General features: G+C 36.1%; 1 long non-coding RNA gene across 1 annotated transcript; it reads left to right on the top strand.

Annotated features, from left to right (window-relative positions):
- The first annotated feature begins 4,722 nt into the window (after positions 1 to 4,722).
- LOC117319980 lies at positions 4,723 to 9,662 on the top strand. Its single transcript, XR_004530886.1, has 3 exons — positions 4,723 to 5,082; positions 7,720 to 7,821; positions 9,548 to 9,662. It is a non-coding gene; the product is annotated as an uncharacterized LOC117319980 (long non-coding RNA).
- Positions 9,663 to 9,801: the final 139 nt, after the last annotated feature.

Genomic DNA, 9,801 nt, shown 5'->3' with positions numbered 1-9,801 from the left:
ACGTTTACTATGCACTACGCCTGAACAGATGTTCAGATGTTCAGGCGTAGTGCATAGTAAACGTAGCCATGTAACAGCTGATTTTAATCAGATTGATAGATAAAGATAATATTTTGGTGTTGAATGACATTCTGTCCACCTATAGTTCCTTTGTCAAAATATGTAGTTTTTTTTATAAACTAATGCATGCAAAATTAGTATACTTCCAAATCACCTACAAAATTAACAAAATATATCGAATGGAATGACTTCCTTCTCACTATGGAAAATGATGTTTATCATGACTATTGACAATGTCTATAAGAAATATGTTGTCACATGGAACACTGATTGTATACACTGTTTTATGGTATAAAACCTCCCTGGACTAGTACCTGTTCCACTGTGTATAGTCTTCTGTGTCTGGTACAGGAGGCTGACAAGAAGGTGGAGAAGCTGAAACAGATGCAATGCCAGGAGAATCATCGCCAGTTTATGTTTGGTATTTCTACCAAGGAAATCCATCATGAAGGAGACATTGACTCTTTACTTGGGGTCCCGATAGATCTCCAGCCTTTGTGTCAGCGGTTTCGCCCCCGCAGTACAGTAGAGGGACCCACACCAGTCCAACACCTCAAAACACAGGATATGTCTAACTTGTACACCCGTCAGCAGACAGGTCCCACTTTATTGGCCTTTTACCTCTTTCACAACCGATAGTTAACAAACCATTCTGTTGTGGTTGTATTAAGTAAATCTATAGGAGGTAACTCCTATTACATCAATTTGAATAAACATTAAATTATAAAAGCTGCCGTAACCCCACTCACAAATCATTTGTACCTATGTGGTGGAATAGGGTTTTGATACCGAACAGTGGATGGCTAATGTGTTATTCATATGGACTTAAAGGCCTGCATTTATTTGGGATAATAACTTAAACTCAATTTGACCAATTAGATACACTTATCAAATAAAAAAAATATCAATCTTAAGAGCGTAACTTCATTTTTGAATAATGAAACAATTTCTTCACATTAATGAGTTATCTCCCTTTTTTATTACATCATCTTCGCCTTCGTTTATATATACATGTTCATGCTTGTTAACCACCTGTTATATAAGGAGATGACTAATATAGGCAATGCCTGCTGTCCAATCCTATTAACAAAATTTCATCTGTGTCAATAAAATATGTTAAAATTGAACAAACTAGACACTTTACAGACAGAACCGTAAAGTCTGTTTGCTCCAGGAGTGTCTCTGTGTCTAGATACACGAAGACGACTTTACTTGGTGATGCGTTAGAAGAGGAGAGGAGATCTGACTTAATCTCCATGGACAGTCTGGACGAGGAATTCACCCAGGGACAGGATGATCCTCCTTCCCCTCCATGCACCCGACCTCGTACCCCTTGTTAGCTAGTTCTCTCAGTCCCCCAAGTGTAAACTCTATTACAAGTTGATGATGATAGTGATGACAACAGTAGCTGGCTGGATGCTGACACCGATGTTGAAGCCAGGGTATAGCAATAGCTCTTGGAATTTCATCCTACCAAACTGAAAACGTGAACTGTAAATTGGCATGAATTGCTGACTTAAGCCATTTTTACTTTCAAGAATGTTAAATGCAATAAAATAGTCTTGATATTATTCCATGACACATTAATCCCATTTTGAATTTATTTCACTATTGATGCCTTATGATTAGTTCCCTTTTGGTAAAGAAAATAGTGGGGGCTATAGAGGCTTAAAGTTTAGCTCACTTGGTCCAATGTTGTATGAACGAAGGGAGGTGCCCTGATAGGGAAAATTGAGCTAAATCCTTTAAATTCCTTATAATTCTTAACAATTCAGTGGATTTTGATGAAATAGATTTGGTCTAAAGTATCATTGGTCAAAGGAGATATATTGTTGTATATATGGAGGGTGTTGGTCACATAGGGCCAGAGAGATGTCTAAATTCTTTCTTCTTGAAAAATGACAAAATTTGGTCTAAACCATTGATTGAAGATGCAGCATCAACATACATAGAAAAATAATTATAATGTATCTTCAAATATTTTACCATGATTACTGAAATATACTGGTGAGCGATGCAGGCCATTTTGGCCTCATATTAACCGAATATCAATCAACTCCATACATGGGTAAAGTCCGAGTGTGTCCGAGTGTGTCGTACAAGTGACAGCCAAGGACAAGATCACTATTCATTCAATAGATTTTGATCATGCTTTATATAATGGTCAAATTTGACATTAACTTGCATCACGGCTCATTAATTGCGGGATTACTAATCAAGTACACCCAAAGGGATGTGTATTACAATGCATTGTTTCATAGATGAAACATTAGAAAGTGGAATAATGTTTACTGGCAAAATATTGTGACTTGAAAATGGGTGCAGGTTCATCATTTGAATTAAATTATACATTTAATTAATTTGACACTTGATGTGTGAAAGTGCTGTACAATGTCAGTTACTTGTTGGGAAGTTTGGTGTTACCTTTATCTTAAATGTATTCCTATATTTATTTTCTTAAACAAGTTTTGTTTTTCATTAGTAATTTGCAATCACACATTGAAAAGTATATTTTTATGAAAAAGTAATGTGATATATGGATTATTAGCTAATAAATGTATTGGAAGTTATCTCCATTGATTTGTGTCTGGCACCTCAGTGTCTCCATACATCACTTCACCTGTGTGTTTACCTGTTCTAAAAATAACTCTGTGTTGGAACTACATTTGGCACATGGTACAGTGATTTATGATTCTCTTTATTGTAATGTACCTTCACTTCCATGGACTAGTGTGACCTTATATTGTAATGTACCTTCACTTCCATGGACCAGTGTGACCTTATATTGTAATGTACCTTCACTTCCATGGACCAGTGTGACCTTATATTGTAATGTACCTTCACTTCCATGGACCAGTGTGACCTTATATTGTAATGTACCTTCACTTCCATGGACCAGTGTGACCTTATATTGTGATGTACCTTCACTTCCATGGACCAGTGTGACCTTATATTGTAATGTACCTTCACTTCCATGGACCAGTGTGACCTTATATTGTAATGTACCTTCACTTCCGTGGACCAGTGTGACCTTATATTGTAATGTACCTTCACTTCCATGGACCAGTGTGACCTTATATTTATGTTTTCAAGGATATTCTCAACAAATAGTTGTGGGAGGGATGTTGATTTTTTTTTTTTATCTTTTCAAGTTTTAAAAATTACAATTTTTTTTTGTAGTACCGAACCAAAAATATTTATTAATTTCATTAAAAAATTGTAAGCACATTTTCTATTAATGAGCATGTATATACTTGTTAGTGTAGATCATAGGATGCAAAAAAAAGTACATAACTCCCTGTAATTATGCTCTATTCAGCCATGGTCTCTCTAGCATATGTCATGGACATAGTGTCAGATGCTCCCCCTTAAACAAATTTTGAATTGTTTTTATGTAGTTTTGAGGAATAATGAGTAAAAATGTAGCTAAATCAAGCGTGATGAAGTACATTCTCAAAAATAAGATTTCTTAATTCATTATACGGTAGCAGTGTACATAACATTGCCCTATTCTGAAAAATAAGGCACATGTTTAAGATATGTAAACATAGCCATTTAAGATACCTATTGCCTATACTAGAGTATATATATTTGTAATCTATACAACATTTGTAATTTTACTACAGCTGTAAAAGAGAAGAAGTGGTCTTGTATTTTTCTATGTTGTCCAGACCTGTGAAAACCCTTAAAACACCTAAAACGTTGCAAAATATCATGATTTTTGCCAGCAATGACACACTTCTCTTCACATTTTGTTTCCTGGAACCTATGTGAACTTCGATATCTAAATCCCAAAGACAGAATTAATCTTGCAATAAGTTTTTTGTCTATTATTGGAAGTAAATAAAAGGAAATGCCATTTTTTGGGTCAAAATATTGTCGCTGATTTGCCGTGTAAACCAACAGATTCACACAATTATTTGGATTTTTTCTTTTATCATGTTAAATACATTAAACTCAATATTCCGTATGGTATAACATCGAAGTTAATACCCGTGGTCAGCGATATGAGGAAGTTAGAAACTCGATTGAGTGATTTGGAAATGTATCAAAGGAATAAGCATTACCCTATCGGTGTCATAGAAACGGTATCAAATGAGCGATAGCGCCTATACTAATGAAGCTGGCACATGTTACAAAAACGTCGACGTCGTTCCATTTGTGACTAAACATAATCCAAATAATTGTCACGTTTTACTTGTTGTCACGCATTATGCAGCTTATATGAAAAGCAGTGAAAATATGAAGAGTATATTGAAAAAAATCCAGAATCCTCAATTGTAAAAGACAGTCCCAATACCTTAAACGATCAAAGAATCATGTAAAATAATAACTATCGAAAATAACCTTACGTTTCTGTATTGGTGTGTGTAAATATAACTAGATTCAATCGCCTGTGATGTTATTCGCCTAATGGATGTTCCTCGACATATTTTAAATCCGAACACGTACTTTACCATCATGCCTTGTCATGAGATGCTATCAAAGTTACATATGTCCTTGACCTTCTACAATGTACTGCAAACGCTTGACAAGTACTGTAATATTTTTATCTTGTGCTATAATGTGTATTTGGTCACCTGTTCAAAGAAAGCCAACTTCCGGGTAGTTAGGTGACTTGTCAATCAACACTAACCCCTTGGACACGTCCAGTGTATCTCGACCAGCCGTAAGGTCACTTCTGAACTGACCATCTGTACAAGGAAACACACATGCAGGAAGGCTAGAGGCGGTTAGATGGTCAGCCGCGCTCAGGACCTGGTCATTCGCTATTCGGGACAGTTCTGTGGATGACAACCAAGTTCTCGTACTTCCGGTAGTCGTGCTAACTTTCCAGAAGAATGCATAAACAATTGTTTTTTGTCCTTCTGGTTTGTGCCGCGGGGTACATTATAGCGCAGAACAATGGCAATGTTTACCAGGCAAACAGCAACACTGACGTCATCAGGGAAGTGTATGTCCCCATCACCCGCCCTGGTAGTCGGAACGTCGGACCAATCGTCGATTACGTACTACTCGGCCGTAAGTTCCCCCTCATAGCTAGCTGTTTGGTTTTGTTTTATTTTGTTGTTTTTAGCTCGTCTCTTCCAAGAAGAGTGACAGCTTATGTCGTCACTCCGGCGTCGGCGTCGGCGTCGGCGTTGGTTTTTCAAATGTTAAAGTTTTGGTGCAAGTGTTGAAAGGCACAGTAATTTATGGTAACATGGTCCCTGTTGGGGTCAAACTATCCCTTGCCGGAGTTAAACTAAAAGATTTTTTGAAAAAAAAACAGATTTTTGAAAATTTTTGGACTTGGCAATAGAGTCCCTCTGGGGTTAAACTATCCCATGCCAGAGTTAAACTAAAAGATTTTTTTGGGGAAAAAAACAGAATTTTCAAATTTTTGGACTTAGAATATTTCTGCGTTACGTTTTTGGTGCAAGTGTTAAGAGGTTTTAATACATCACTTTATAATTGTACTAGGGTGCTGATATTTGGCAATAGAGTCCCTGTGGAGTTACACTATCCCTTCTTGGGGTGAAACTGAAAATAAAACAATGTGAAAATGCTCACAATAGACAATTTATACCGGTCTACATTTTTCAAGGGAGACAACTCTCATAAGGATAATATTTTGTCAAAAAATTGAAGAAATATGTCCAAAAGCAATTACATTTGTATTTAATATATTCATTTAATCTACAATAGCATAGCCTGTCTCCCGAATGTTTTTCAATAAATAATTTATATATATATAAATTGGTATGGTTTTGAAAATTGCATGAATTCACAAAACATAATCTGATCAAGTAAACAATATAAATATTATTAATGCAATTTGCGAAACCATTCCAATTAATATATTTCAATTATTTATTGACAAACTTTTGCGAGACGAGCTATGCTGTTCTCCAACAGCTCCTGTTGTTCTTTATTCCGTTTATTTTTTGTGTTTTTGATCTGTTTTTGCTTTTGTTTTTCCGTTTTTATATATCTTTTATATTGTTACAGATTTATATTCAAAACACTGTCAGTAGAGAGCAAATCTTGGCTGGTCCTTTTTGTACTTTATTTATGGGAGTGAATGTGATTTACCTGTAATTTTGTACTTTATTTACAGGAGTGAATGTGATTTACCTGTAATTTTGTAATTTATTTACAGGAGTATATGGGATTTACCTGTAATTTTGTACTTTATTTACAGGAGTATATGGGATTTACCTGTAATTTTGTACTTTATTTACAGGAGTATATGGGATTTACCTGTAATTTTGTACTTTATTTACAGGAGTGAATGTGATTTACCTGTAATTTTGTACTTTATTTTCAGGAATGAATGTGATTTACCTGTAATTTTGTACTTTATTTACAGGCTTGTATGAAATTTGCCTGTAATTTTGTACTTTATTTACAGGAGTGTATGGAATTTACCTGTAATTGTGTACTTTATTTACAGCTGTAATTGTGTACTTTATTTACAGGAGTGTATGGAATTTTCCTGTAATTTTGTACTTTATTTACAGGAGTGAATGTGATTTACCTGTAATTTTGTACTTTATTTACAGGAGTGAATGTGATTTACCTGTAATTTTGTACTTTATTTACAGGAATGAATGTGATTTACCTGTAATTTTGTACTTTATTTACAGGATTGTATGAAATTTACCTGTAATTTTGTACTTTATTTACAGGAGTGTATGGAATTTACCTGTAATTTTGTACTTTATTGACAGGAGTGAATGTGATTTACCTGTAATTTTGTACTTTATTTACAGGAGTGAATATGATTTACATGTAATTTTGTACTTTATTTACAGGAGTGTATGGAATTTACCTGTAATTTTGTACTTTATTTACAGGAGTGAATGTGATTTACCTGTAATTTTGTACTTTATTTTCAGGAATGAATGTGATTTACCTGTAATTTTGTACTTTATTTACAGGCTTGTATGAAATTTGCCTGTAATTTTGTACTTTATTTACAGGAGTGTATGGAATTTACCTGTAATGGTGTACTTTATTTACAGGAGTGTTTGGAATTTACCTGTAATTTTGTACTTTATTTACAGGAGTGAATGTGATTCACATTTAATTTTGTACTTTATTTACAGGAGTGAATGTACTTTTTTATTTATTTCCAGTAAGTTATATATTATATTGAGCTTGTAGACATCATTTTGATTGATAAAAAATGCTTTAATATACATATAACATAGAACCGATAATAGGTAAGTGTAGTAACTCACCGCCAACATGGGGACGCCTAACCATGTAAAAAAAATAATGTCTGTTTTCATATATATACATGTACATATGATATTATATAATAATATCATACATTTTGTAATTGTCGCGTTTTGCTGTAATTTCTATAGAAGAGGAGAAATGATCTGTGTAAGTGTTTGTATTTCGTAGGTAACAGAACACTTGTTTTGAAATTGAAAAAAGGAAACTGAGTAAGGAAGTGGTCCCCAGATGTTAACAGAAGATGATTGTCGCACTTTATTGTTACAAATTTAAGGGTTATGTAAGGGAGTGGTCCCCAGATGTTAACAGGTGGTGTTTGTCGCACTTTATTGTTACAAATTTAAGTGTTCTGTAAGGAAGTGGTCCCCAGATGTTAACATGAGGCGGATGCCACATGTGGTGATATTATATTGAATTTTTGTTTACAAACAGTTGGTCTTTCCGTCATTTACTTCATCCTGTGCAATGGTACCGGGGACCTGATATCATAATACCCGCTGGGAATTATGACTACCGAAGAGTTCCGGGTTAAAGGTAGGTAAATTTGTTTGGTGACGTAGTATATTTTATATAGATAACTGTGCTTTCGGGATATCCGGGGATTTTAACTTGAGCTTTACTTTGAAATCTCTCATGAGTTTCCTCCTGTTGTGATGGTGAATGTAATATGTTAGTATATATCGATATGGAATTTTTCGAATGTGTCCTGTATGAATGTTCTAGATATAATCAAGAGTGATATACATGTATGTGTGTTTGTGTGTATGTTTATCAGATTATGTACACATTTATGACTTAAAGTATCTTCAGGATGATGATGATGATGATGATGATGATGATGGTAATCAATTGCATTTAAGCGGTCTGTTTGTACATGTATTTTCAAATGGATGCATTAAAAGGACAGTGTTAAACTTGAGTGAAGACGATTTTATTACGAAGGAACTTCAAACTTTTCGCTAGAGTTGTCGTGGTCAGTCTCAGTCACACTTTCGCCCTTTCATTTAAAAGTATATTTAGATACCACGTTGCTATGCATGAAATGGGTACAACATTACCTGTGACGTCACATTTAACAGTTCTTGTCGTCTGTGGTATGCTTATGAAAATCAGATACATAAACCTAAGATTTAACTGATAATAGGTGGAATGGGAAGAACCACAAAAAGCCCAGTTGTCATCGAGTTGGTTGTTTTATATGGAAAATGTTAAATGTGGGTTTTTTTTATGAATAATTCTGACCATCTTGAAGCTTGTTCATGATCATCAAACCAATAAACAATACTAGGTACAAGATATGGTCCGTACGTAGCCCATATGTGGCCCATACGTGTCCAGATGTGGTCCATACGTGGTCCACACGATTTTCATACGTGGTCCATACGTTGTCCATACATGGCCCATACGTGGCCCATACGTGTCCAGATGTGGTCCATACGTGGCCCATACGTTGTCCATACGTGGTCTAAACGTTGTCCATACGTGGCCCATATGTGGCCCATACGTGTCTAGATGTGGTCCATACGTGGCCCACACGTTGTCCATACGTGGCTCATACGTGGTCCATACATGGCCCATACGTGGCCCATACGTTTCCAGATGTGGTCCAAACGTGACCCATACGTGTCCAGATGTGGTCCATACGTGGTCCATACGTTGTCCATACATGGCCCATACGTGGCCCATACGTGTCCAGATGTGGCCCATACGTTGTCCATACGTGGCCCATACGTGTCCAGATGTGGTCCATACGTGGTCAATACGTTGTCTATACATGGCCCATACGTGGCCCATACGTGTCCAGATGTGGTCTACACGTTGTCCATACGTGGCCCATACGTGTCCAGATGTGGTCCATACGTGGCCCATACGTGGTCAAGATGTGGTTCATACGTGGTCAAGATGAGGTTAATATGTGGTCAAGATGTGGTCCAGATGTGGTCCATACGTGGTACATATGTGGCCAATACGTGGTCCATACGTGGTCAAGATGTGGTTCATACGTGGTCAAGATGTGGTCCAGATGTGGTCCATACGTGGTACGTATGTGGCCAATCCGTGGCCCACACGTGGTTCATACACGGATCATCAGAGGCTAACACAAGAAGGGATCAATCTAATTCAGTCATGGGTTAGGGTCATGGGTTAGGGTTAGGGTCATGGGTGATGAATAAACAACAAACAAACATGAGCCACATAACAGGTATAGATGAAACTATTAGTGTTGTTAACACAACTATGGAGGTATCTTATGTTGCAGGACCAGTAACACTCCTGACGTCACACCGGTGGACTGTTTTCTTGGCTCATTTTCAAAGGAATTCCGATCAAATGTACAGTTTTCAATACGATAAAATAAAAAAATGGTCTAAAAATTAACGTGTTTGTTTTTATCCCCGTTTTAAATATCCCTGTATGTGTGTGTTTTTAATATCCCTGTATGTGTGTGTTTTTAATATCCCTGTATGTGTGTGTGTTTTTAATATCCCTGTATGTGTGTGTGTGTGTGTGTTT

This window comes from Pecten maximus, unplaced genomic scaffold (genome assembly GCF_902652985.1).
Source record: "Pecten maximus unplaced genomic scaffold, xPecMax1.1, whole genome shotgun sequence".
NCBI lineage: Eukaryota > Metazoa > Mollusca > Bivalvia > Pectinida > Pectinidae > Pecten > Pecten maximus.
Note: the sequence above shows the minus strand (reverse complement) of the source record. Positions and strands in the feature narration are given on the sequence as shown.